Source organism: Dasypus novemcinctus, chromosome 14 (assembly GCF_030445035.2).
Source record: "Dasypus novemcinctus isolate mDasNov1 chromosome 14, mDasNov1.1.hap2, whole genome shotgun sequence".
Taxonomy (NCBI): Eukaryota; Metazoa; Chordata; class Mammalia; order Cingulata; family Dasypodidae; genus Dasypus; species Dasypus novemcinctus.
In genome coordinates, this window is record NC_080686.1 from 4,077,984 (window position 1) to 4,089,075 (window position 11,092).

Consider the following 11,092-nt stretch of genomic DNA (forward strand, 5'->3'; position numbering starts at 1 on the left):
ACATCAATGCCTGGCAGGACACTGTGAGACAAAGTCTTCCCTGGTTAAGGAAATGTATGACTAAAGAAGCCAGGATTTGCCTGATTCAAAAACCCAGAGGTGTTGTTCAAAGAACCAGGCCAAACAAGCATGTTGCCAAAAGTCCAGAGGAAGTGAGTCCCAAATCTAGTGCTGACCCATGCATTCTAGAAGGGCCGGATGTAAATGATCTCCTGTCACCTTATGTGATTGCTCCTACCGTACCAGTGCTGAGGAGTGGGGATGAGCCATTTTTCCTGAGCAACATGATCTTGCCACCCCCACAACCATCTCCACTGCCATCCTCCCTGAGCAGTGCTACCTCACAGCCATTCCTGCAGCTGGTGCTACAGCCGCTTTCTCCAAGCAACATGGTACAGCCACTGCCACAGCTACTCCCACAGCCATTCCGTCAGCCAGTTCCACAGCCACTTTCTCCAAGCAACACAGCCCAGTCTCTCCTGCAGCCACCCCCACAGCCATTCCTGCAGCTGGTTCCACAGCCGCTTTCTCCAAGCAACTTGGCACAGCTGCTCCCATAGCCCCTCCCACAGCCATTCTTGCAGGCAGTTCCGCAGCCACTTTTTCTAAGCAACACAGCCCAGCTGCTCCCACAGCCCCTCCTGCAGCTGCTCCCACAGCCATTTTCTCCAAACAGTGCAGCCTCTTCACCTCTGCAACTGCTCTCTCTGCTAATCTTGGCCCCTGGCAGTGTAGTACTGACCATCATTCAGGAAGGAGTCCCTGAAAGATGACAACTCAGATCATGGGGGCCCCTGGGGACAGGTGGAGTAGGGAGAAAGGTTGCCCTACAGTGACCATTCTGTGAAACCCGAGCTCCAATTAATTATGATGCTGATGGTCAGATTCAAGAAGGAAACTAAACATTCATGTACCAACCCTTCACTACCACTGACTTCTTTAACTGGAAAAATTATACCTCACCATACTGGGAAAAATATCAGGCCATGATGGACCTCTTCCATCATACAGACCCACAAACTCACCTGGGCTGAACATAAATAACTCCTCATGACCTTACTCAACTTTGAGGAAAGAATGTAAGTCACACAAGGGGCTCTACCTGACTCAAAGAGCACCCACCTGAGGGAACCCTGGGCAGTGACCAATATGTCTGCACACAGTTCCCAGATGAGGACCCCCAATGAGATCCCAATGACATGACCAGGCTCAACTGTCTAGAAACTTTCTATTGGGCCTTAGTTGAAGAGTTAAAAGCTGGGAGCTGAAAGGCAGTAAACATGGTAAAAACCACCCAAGTGCTACAGACTTTCAATGAAAGTCCAGCTCAGTTCTATGAGTGACTGTGTGAGGTGTTTTGTGTATACATGCCCTTCAAATTGGATGCTTCTGAAAGCCAAACAATGATCAATGCAGCATTTGTGGCGCAATCACAGGCTGACATCTGAAGAGAGCTACAGAAGTTAGATGGGTTCACTGGTATGAACATTTCCCAGCTCATGGAGGTAGCCACCAAGGTTTACATCAACCATGATGTAGAAACCAGGAGAGAGGAAAACTGGAAAATGAAAAAGAAAGCGGACCTTCTAGCAGCAGCAATAGTCAAAAGAAGCCGCCCAGTGTCAAGGAAAGTAAACTAGGATGCCCCCGCTCCAAGGAGGGGGGCCCACCCCTAGGGTGAAATCAGTGCGTGTACTGCAAGGAGGAAGGACACTGGAAGCAGGAGAGCCCCAACAGGCCACTCAACCCATCACCCCAAAGAAAGTGGCCAAAACATTAGCCAGGAGAGCAAGTGGAGCATCACAAACTAAACCCTGGGTTTGGAAAAATTCGGCAGGAAAACCTGCAAATCAGTTCATTGGTCTCACAGGAATAGAGGGCTCTGATGAGGACTAGTAGGGCAGACCAGGTTCCTGTTCTCTTAGCCCCGTGGAGGCTATGGTCAGAGTCCAAATTGGGGACCACACCATACATATGATGGTCAACACTGGGACTCAACACTCTGTAGTGACCAGGCCAGGTGGGTCATTATCAAAAAGACAAGCCACTATTGTAGGGGCAACTAATAAAAGCATCCAGCAACCCTTCCTCCGAGCCAGGACCTGTAAAATTGGGGGTAAAGTCACTCATGAATATCTCCAAGAATGCCCAGTCCCTCTTCTGGTCAGGACCTGCTGTCTAAACTACAAGCTCAGATTACCTTTGATGCCATGGGGAAATCCACGTTAACACTGGGACCACCATAGCCTCCAAAAATAGTGGTAACCCTCCCTCTGCAGGAGGAATGGAGACTGTTCTGCCTCAGTGGAGCCAGCCAATCTATGGCTGCACAACTACCCTTCAAAGTATGTGCCCAAAATATGGGCAGAGGGCAACCCAACAGGGATGGCACATGACATTCCTCCAATTATTGTTGAAATAAAGCCCACAGCCAGCCCAGTGAGCATAAAGCAATATCCAGTTCCACATGAAGCATAAGAAAAAGTCCGGTTACAGAGATGAAGGCATACTAAAGCCATGCCAGTCTCCATGGAATACCCCATTCTTCCCAGTTAAAAAAGGCTAATGGGGATTACCATCTGGTCCAGGACTTGTGAACAGTCACCTCAGCAGTAGTGACCCTATACCTGGTGTCCCCAACACTTACACCCTCCTCAGCTTGATACCCTCATTGACAGTCTACTTTTCATGCCTGTATCTTAAAGATACCTTCTTCTGCATTTGGATAGCATCCCAGAGTCAACCAATTTTTGCTCCTATTTGGGACAATCTGAGCTCTGGCAAAAAGCAACAGTTAACCTGGACATGGCTTCCTCGGGGATTAGAAAATGCACTCATTATTTTTGGGCAAGCCCAGGCCAGTGATCTCAAGTCCTTTAAACCAAAAAGCCATAATTGTTTTCTCCTCCAATATGTAGATGACATCATCCTCAGAAGCCCCACCTACCATAACTATGCTAGCAGAACCCATGCCCTCTTAAAACATCTGCCACAGAAGGGTTATTGGGTGTGTAAAAAGAAAGCCCAAATCTGCCTACCTCAGGTCAACTATCTAGGTTATAAAATAGCATGGGGGCTCTGTGAATTAGGACCAGAAGAAAGGAAGCAATCTGTAGCTTCCTTTAGCCCAGCACTAACCAAAAGTTGTGAGAATTCCTTGGAGCAGCTGGATTCTGCCACACTTGGATCCCCAATTTTGGGGTCCTCGTGCACCCTTTGTATGAAGTCACAAAGGGGGGAGATCATGAATCCCTGCTCTGGGAAAGCCCAAAGAAAGATGCTTTCACCACTCTCAGGCAAGCTCTGATGGAAGCAGCAAGACCCAGGTTTCCAGGTCTCAGTAAACTGTTCTACCTCTATGTCCATAATCACCAAGGCATCACACTAGGAGTACTCACTCAGTACCTGGGTTCCTGACAAAGACCTGTAGCCTATCTATCCAAACATCTGGACCCTGTAACTCAGGGATGGCCCTCATGCCTGCAAGCTGTAGCAGCCACAACAATGCTAACACTAGAAGCCATAAAACTGACTCTTGGGCAGCCTATGATTGTTTGGTTCTGCATGCAGTAGTCACAATCCTAGAAGTCAAAGGAACACACTGGCTTACTAACAACTGCCTGGTTAAATATCAAACCCTATTATGTGAAAATCCATCCATCCAACTGGAATTCATAAAAACCCTGAATTCTGCTGCTCTGTTACCCATTGAGCAAGGGGTTCCAACCCATAACTGCTTGGAGACATTGCAAGAGGTGTATTCCAGCAGGCTGGTTTTAGAAAACACTACCAAATCCCAACATGGAGTTCTTCATGGATAGGAGTAGCTTTGTTCAGCGCAGTAACCAGTGAGCAGGATATGCTGTGGTGACCTCCAAAACTACAGTGGAGGCCCAGTGTCTCCCAGATAACACATTAGCACAGAAAACCAAACTCACTGTCCTCACTTGAGCCCTAAAACTTGCAGCTCAGGCCAAGGTTAACATCTATAGAGACTCCAAGTATACCTTTCTTATCCTACACACACATGGAGCCTTATACAAACAAAAAGCGCTCATTAACTCGGGAGGAAAGGACATTAAATATGACACACAGATTCTGCAACTATTAGAAACAGTTTGGGAGCCCATCAAAGTGGCCGTCATGCACTGCAAGGGACACCAGACAAGCCACAGCCCCATCACTCTAGGAAATTGGAGGGCAGATGCTAACGCAAAAAGAGCGGCATAGGAGAGATCCCTATCTGAAGACATGGCCATTGCCCTTATCCCCCAACCTCTTAATCAGAAACTCCAGTATACACTGCTGCTCTAATCCTGCAGACTCTGAATCACTGGGAGCCTCAATATACTCAAGCCAAGAGAGAAAGGACACTCCCTGAGAGCAGGACACAAGTAGCAAATGGGTGGTGGATGTTATCCAATTACAGAATTGTGTGCATCAAATATTAGCTACAATCATAGTTTAGGACTACCATGAAAACACACACTTGGGAAAAACCCATCTTAAAGAAGTGTTAGATAGATTCTTCTACATCCCAAGTCTAAATGCTATCACCTATGCTGTATGCCAGCAGTGCATGACATGTGCAAAGAATAACTCTCACCAGGGACCCACAGGAGTCCAACGAATTGGCAATATGCCTCTCAAAGATCTAGTAGTTGATTTCTCTGAAGTGCCACAATCCAGGGGCTACAAATACCTCCTAATTCTCATTTGCACCTTTTCTGGCTGGGTGGAAAACTTCTCCTTTCAGACTGAAAAGGCTGAAGGAGTGGCCAAAGTTCTGCTCAGGGAAATCATCCCTTGATGTGGGCTACCCTTCTTAACCAGCTCTGACAATGGACCTGCCGTTGTCTCCAAATCGCTCAAAAGATTGCCAAATCACTGTGCATCCAATAGAAACTGCACACTGCTTATCGTCCTCAAAGCTTGGGAAAGTAGAGTGAATGAACTGTGCAACTACCAAGTACCAGCTGATGATGTAATTAGAAAATGACCTTGAATAAAAGGGTCAACTCGGACCAGCCGAATAACTCAATCTACATATAATACAAGGAGTTAATGCTTTTTGACCTGAATCAAAGGGGGAAATGGAAAGGACAAATGAGTCTATATGGCTATGAGTCTCCAAAAAGAGCTGGGAGGTTATCAGAGGGGGTTGCCCTTATGCACACCTCAGCAGAGTCCCAGAGACAGATAAAGTAGATGCAACCCCAGGTACTAGTTCTTCTGAGGGCTGCAGAGACCCACAGGTTCTATGGTCATGGCAGATGGAGTTCAGTGCCATGTCAGTTGGCCCTACTTTGGAGTTTGTGTTTCTGTGTGATGGAGATGGACTCAGACGTGATCTTTGTCCACAAGCCTCTCCTGTTACTTTTACCAGAACTGTAGTTGGTGCTGGGGTTTAATGTATACCCAGGGGACCTGAATCTCTGGACTGACCATGTGATAGCCAGGCCCCAAGCCTCAACAAACTTGCAACTCCTACACTCTGGTTTATTGGACTTACCCCACTCAGCTAACATGGAAGTGAAGAAGGTCAACCACCACACCAGGGAGCCAAGAGTGCCTAGAACTGAAAGCAGGAGAATTGCATTCAGCATCCATGTGGACTCTAAGCCCCCTCTTGATATAGATGTGGAGTGAACACAATCATTCCAAGGTCCACAGGATGGAGGACTAGAGTATGAATTAGAGTGGACTTACTGATATTCTATTCATGAACTATTGTGATTGTAATAGAAGAAAATGTGGCATTGGTGTAGAGAAAGTGGCCATGGTGGCTGCCAGGAATAGGGAGTGGGAGGAAGAGATGTGATGTGGCATTGGTGTGGAGAAAGTGGCCATGGTGGATGCCAGGAATAGGGAGTGGGAGGAAGAGATGTGATGTGGGGGCATTTTCAGGGGTTGGAGTTGTCCTGGGCGGTGCTGCAGGGACAGTTACCGGACATTGTATGTCCTCCCATGGCCCACTGGGTGGACTGTGGGAGAGTGTGGGCTATGGTGTGGACCATTGACCATGAGGTGCAGCGGGGCTCAGAGATGTATTCACCAAATGCAATGAATGTTTCATGATGATTGAGGAGATTGTTGTTATGGGGAGAGGAGTGGGGTGAGGGGGGTGGAGGGAATATGGGGACCTCATATTTTTTGAAAGTAATATTAAAAAAATAAATAAAGACAAAAAAAGAAAAAACAATAAAATAAAATAAGAAATTGATAATGCTAGAGAATTACAAGAACAAAGGGACTCTGACCAGAAACTACAGGTAGTAGAAATCTGAATCAAAAACTTAGAGGGACAACTGTCGACTTAGAGCAATGTCTGAAGAAAAATCATAATAACCATGAAGCTTTATGCAATGACCTCAAGATACTTTTAGAAATTCTTGATGGAAAAATACTTGAACTAACAGAATTACAAGATAACTTGGCCAAGCTACTAGAATGCAGTTAGGAAAAGTGAAATTTCATTTACATATCAGTGCCAATTAGTTCAGAGACACAGTGTCTTCATAAGACCTGTTTGGGCTCTGCATCAAGATTGGACAAAATATTTGAATCCAGAAGGAGGGTCTTTTGAAAGTTGAAATTTTATATTTTGGAGGCAAGATGGCATCAGATTAAGTGGGCATCCACCACCTCTTGCCAAAAAAAATGGCTGAGAAGGGGCCGGATTCTGCCTGAGTGAGTGTTTTGGGAACCCACAGAGCGGAGGGCTTCAGGGCATTGATCTGGAGGGAACAGGACAAAGATATAAAAAGCCCAAAGGAAAACCATGAGTTTTTAACCATGGTGGCTAGAAATGGTGGGTGGCTGAGTCCAACCCTTAAGGCAAAAAGCCTCTGCAAGCCCCCTGACTTACAACAGTCACTGAGGGGCAGGGAGCATTCTCTGGGAATAAGACCGTTCTGGTGAAGAGTGGAAGGGGGTTTCCTTTGTGTGAGCTTGATTACCTAGACCCCCTTAGAACTTTAGGGATCACACCACCTGGCAAGAGGTTACCTGGGAGGAGAGGAGAGGCAATTTTGCTCATGCAGCCTGATTTATCTAGTTGACCCGGGAGAGAGGAGAGGTACTTGGGCTGGGAGAAGGTGGAGTCAAGCAATTGACTGGTCCTATGCTGAAAACTATCAAAATTTCAACTCTGCTAAAGACGATGGGCAGTAGGAAGCACTCAAAATTGCAAGGTCCAATTTAGGGTCCCCTGGGAGTAGAGGGAGGTCTGGAAGAGGATTGAGAGTCATAGAGGGAGGTCTGGAAGAGGATTGAGAGTCATTTCTCAGTGGTGTGTTCAGATACAAGGGTCCCATTTGAATTTCAGAAGGGAACTCAACCTGACCAGGATAGGTGAGCATGGATCTGATCACACAAGCTCTCATGTACTGCTGCCCTGGAAGAGAAAACAAGAATAGAAAGGGGGCAGGGACAGAGAGACTCATAATCAGCAGGTATCTACCCAATTGCAAAAGTAAAACGTGTCCTAAGGAAAGTGCCTGAACAGCTCTCTAGTTAACAGACCCAATGAAAATATTTAGTTCAGTGAAGGAGTCTCCACTTTGAGGTCCATGGCTTGATTCTTGCCTCTCCTTATAGGAGTGATCCACCAGGTTATCAAACACCCAGCCCATACTTTAGCCTAGGGAACACATGGACAGTATTTTTGTGTTAACTTCTCTTGGATCTCATAGTTTTCTTTTTAAAAAAAGTTTCCTTTTAAAAAATTTCATTCAATTTACTTGCTAAAAGCCAATTGAAAACCAGCAGAGGGCAAGTTACTGGGTAATTGATTAATGAACACGGGCAGCCTGAGAAAATTCTCAGAGGCTTGAATGGAAGTCTGTTTTTTCTAAATTTTTGTTTGATTGTTTGCTTGAGTATTTTTTAATTGTATTTTTCTCTTTCTTCCCTCACCCCGGTTTTTTTTTTTAATTAGATGCTGCTGTCTTGTTTCTTTTTTGCCATGTTTCACCCTTCCTTTGTTCCTCCCCTTTTTGTATACAAATTTTGTCTACCTATGCTATTTCTTTTTCTTCTTTCATCTTCCTATTTTCTGCTTTCTGTTTTTGTTATTATATTCAACCCCTCTTTGTTTAGTCCTTAATTTTTCTTGTTCTTATTTCTATCTCCTCTATTCTCTGTTTTTTTCTTTCTTAAACTTTTTTCTTACTGTCTTTTCTCTTTCCCTCCCTTCTCATCATTCTGCCTTTTAATTCATTCTAGACATTTTTATCTATTCAGTTTTTCACTTCATTTTACCTTGTGTTTTAAGTCTTTTTCCTTTGCACTACTTACATGAGCTGATTATTCATTTTCCCAGGTCTCATGAGACCTTATGGTTCCTCTTCTACCTCTTACTATTATTATGACTATTACCCTTTTTCTCTTCTTACCTCCTTCTCTTTCTCTGCCCCTGATCTTTTTCCTGCAAGGGAACATAGACAACCATATAAAGAAACAGGAAGACATGGCCCAGTCCAATGAACTAACTAAAAACTAGGAGGAGATACTGAACATGGAACAACTAATCAGTGCAGCAAACAGTGTAAATCCCAAAAGGCCTACTACAAGACATATATTGTCAAATTGTTCAATGCTCAAGACAAAAAGAGAATACTGAAAGGAGAAAGAGAAAAGAGAACCAACACATACAAGGGGAACTAAATAAGATAGAGTGATGATCTCTTATGTGAAACCATGGACACAAGAAGGCAGTGGTACAACATAGTTAAGCTACAAAAAGAAAAAAAAAAAAAAACTTCCAGGCAAGAATTCTCTAGCCAACAAAGCTGGTGTTCAAAAATGATGGAGAAGGAAGGATAGTCCAATAATGAGCACTTGATACTGATGACTATGCTTTTGAGCCTGTGGGCCTGAAATATAAACTAGGCCTAGAGCTGCAGGGTGCCTAAGATTTACTTCCTGAGAGACTCCATGTTGCTCACATGTGGCCACTCTCTAAGCCAAACTCAGCATGTAAATGCATTACCTCACCCCCAGAGTGGGACATGACTCCCAGGGTTGAGCCTCCCTGGCACTGAGGGATTACAACCAATCACTAACTGGTGATACAACTAAAAAGAGACCTTGAATAAAAGGGTCAACTCAGACCAGCAGAATATCTCAGCCTACATGTTGGATCAAGTGTTAAAAACTGCTCTTTGACCTTGAATAAAAAGGGAAATGGCAAAGACAAATGTGCTTATGTGGCTAAGAGTCTTCCAAAAAGAGTCAGGAGGTCATCAGAGGGGCCACACTTATGCACACATCAGCAGGACCCTAGAGAGAGACAAAGTATATACAACCCTAGGTGCTGGTTCTTCTGAAGCCTCCAGAGATCCACGGGGTCTATGCTCATGGCAGATGGATTTGGAGTCTGAGGGACCTACTTTGGAATTTGTGCTCCTGAGTGTGATGGAGCTGGACTCAGATGTGACCTTACTACACATGCCTCTTTTATCTTTTTTACAAACATGTGGTAGGTGCTAGGGATAGTGCATCCTCAGGGAACGTGAATTTCTGGTCTGCCAAGGTGCAAGCTGGGCCCTGAGCCTCAGCAGAGTTGTGACTCCTACTCTATGGTTCATTGGGCTTACCCAGGTCAGCTAACAGGGAGGTGAAAATGGACAACCACCACACCAGGGAATCAAGAGTGCCAACAACTACAAGTAGAGGAATTGCATTCATCATCCATGTGGAATCTAATTCCCCTCTTGATCTAGAGGAGGAGTGGACATCACCATCCCAGGGTCCACAGAATGGAGGAATAAAATATGGATTAGAGTGGACATACCGGTATCCTACTATAAAACTATTGTGACTAGTAATAGAAGAAATTGTAGCATTGGGGTGGAGAAAGTGGCCACAGTGGTTGCTGAGGATAGGGAGAGGGAAGAAGAGATGTGATGTGGGGGAATTTTTGGGACTTCCAGTTGTCCGAAGTGATATTACAGGGTCAGATGCTGGACATTATAAATACTGCCATAACCCACTGAATGTACTTGGGGGAGAGTGTGAACTATAGGGTAAACTATTATCTATGTGTGGCATCAGTGCTCCAAAATGTTTTCACTGAGTGCAATCAGTGTGCCACAATGATGGAGGAGGTTGTTGGTGTGGGAGGAGTGGAGTGGGGAATGGGGGTATAGGGGAACTTCATATTTTTTATGTAACTTTTTTGTGATGTATATATCTTCAAAAAATACGGTTTACAAAAATGATGGGGTGGGGGTGGAGAGTGGGTTATATGGAACCTCATGTTTTTTGCTTTTTTATGTTTTTTTAATGTAACATTTTTTGTGATCTCTTAACTTTAATTTAAAAAGTGTAAAAAAATAAAGTTGCAGAGAATTTAAAAACAAACAAAAAACCAAAAATGATGGAGAATTCAAAATATTCACAGATCAACATAAATGAAGAGAGTATTCCAATGAGAACCCTGCCATTCATTAAATACTAAAGGGAATGCTGGAGGTTGAAAGGAGAGAGTTAAAGGACAGTGTAAACAAAAAGAAATAAAAACCACATATGATGAACTTAACCCCCCCAAAATATGGCTAATGTAAGTAATTCCTTGACAATAATAACACTGAATATTAATGGATTAAACTCACCATTCAAGAGACACAGATTGGCAGAGTAGATAAGGAAATATGAGCCATCTATATGCTGTCTCCAAAAATCCCTCTTAGACCTAGGGATTCAAGGAGGCTGAGAGTGAATGGCTGGGAATTTTACAAGCAAACAACAACCAAAACAGGGTTGGAGTAGCTATACTAATATCCAACAAAATATATTTTAAGTACAAAACAATTTTTAAAAAGATTTATTTTATTTTTATTTATCTCCCCTTGCCACTTGCTTGTTGTCTGCTCTCTGTGTCCATTTGCTGCATGTTCTTCTGTGTCTGCTTTTCTCCCTTTGTTGCATCATCTTGCTGCACCAGCTTTCTGTGGGCACGGGCTGTCAGTTCTCCATGGGCATGAGACATCAGCTCTCCGTGGGTGTGTGCCAGTTTGCCTTCACAAGTATTCCCTGAGAAGTGAACCCAGGGCCTCCCACATAATAGACAGGAGCCCAATTTTTGAAG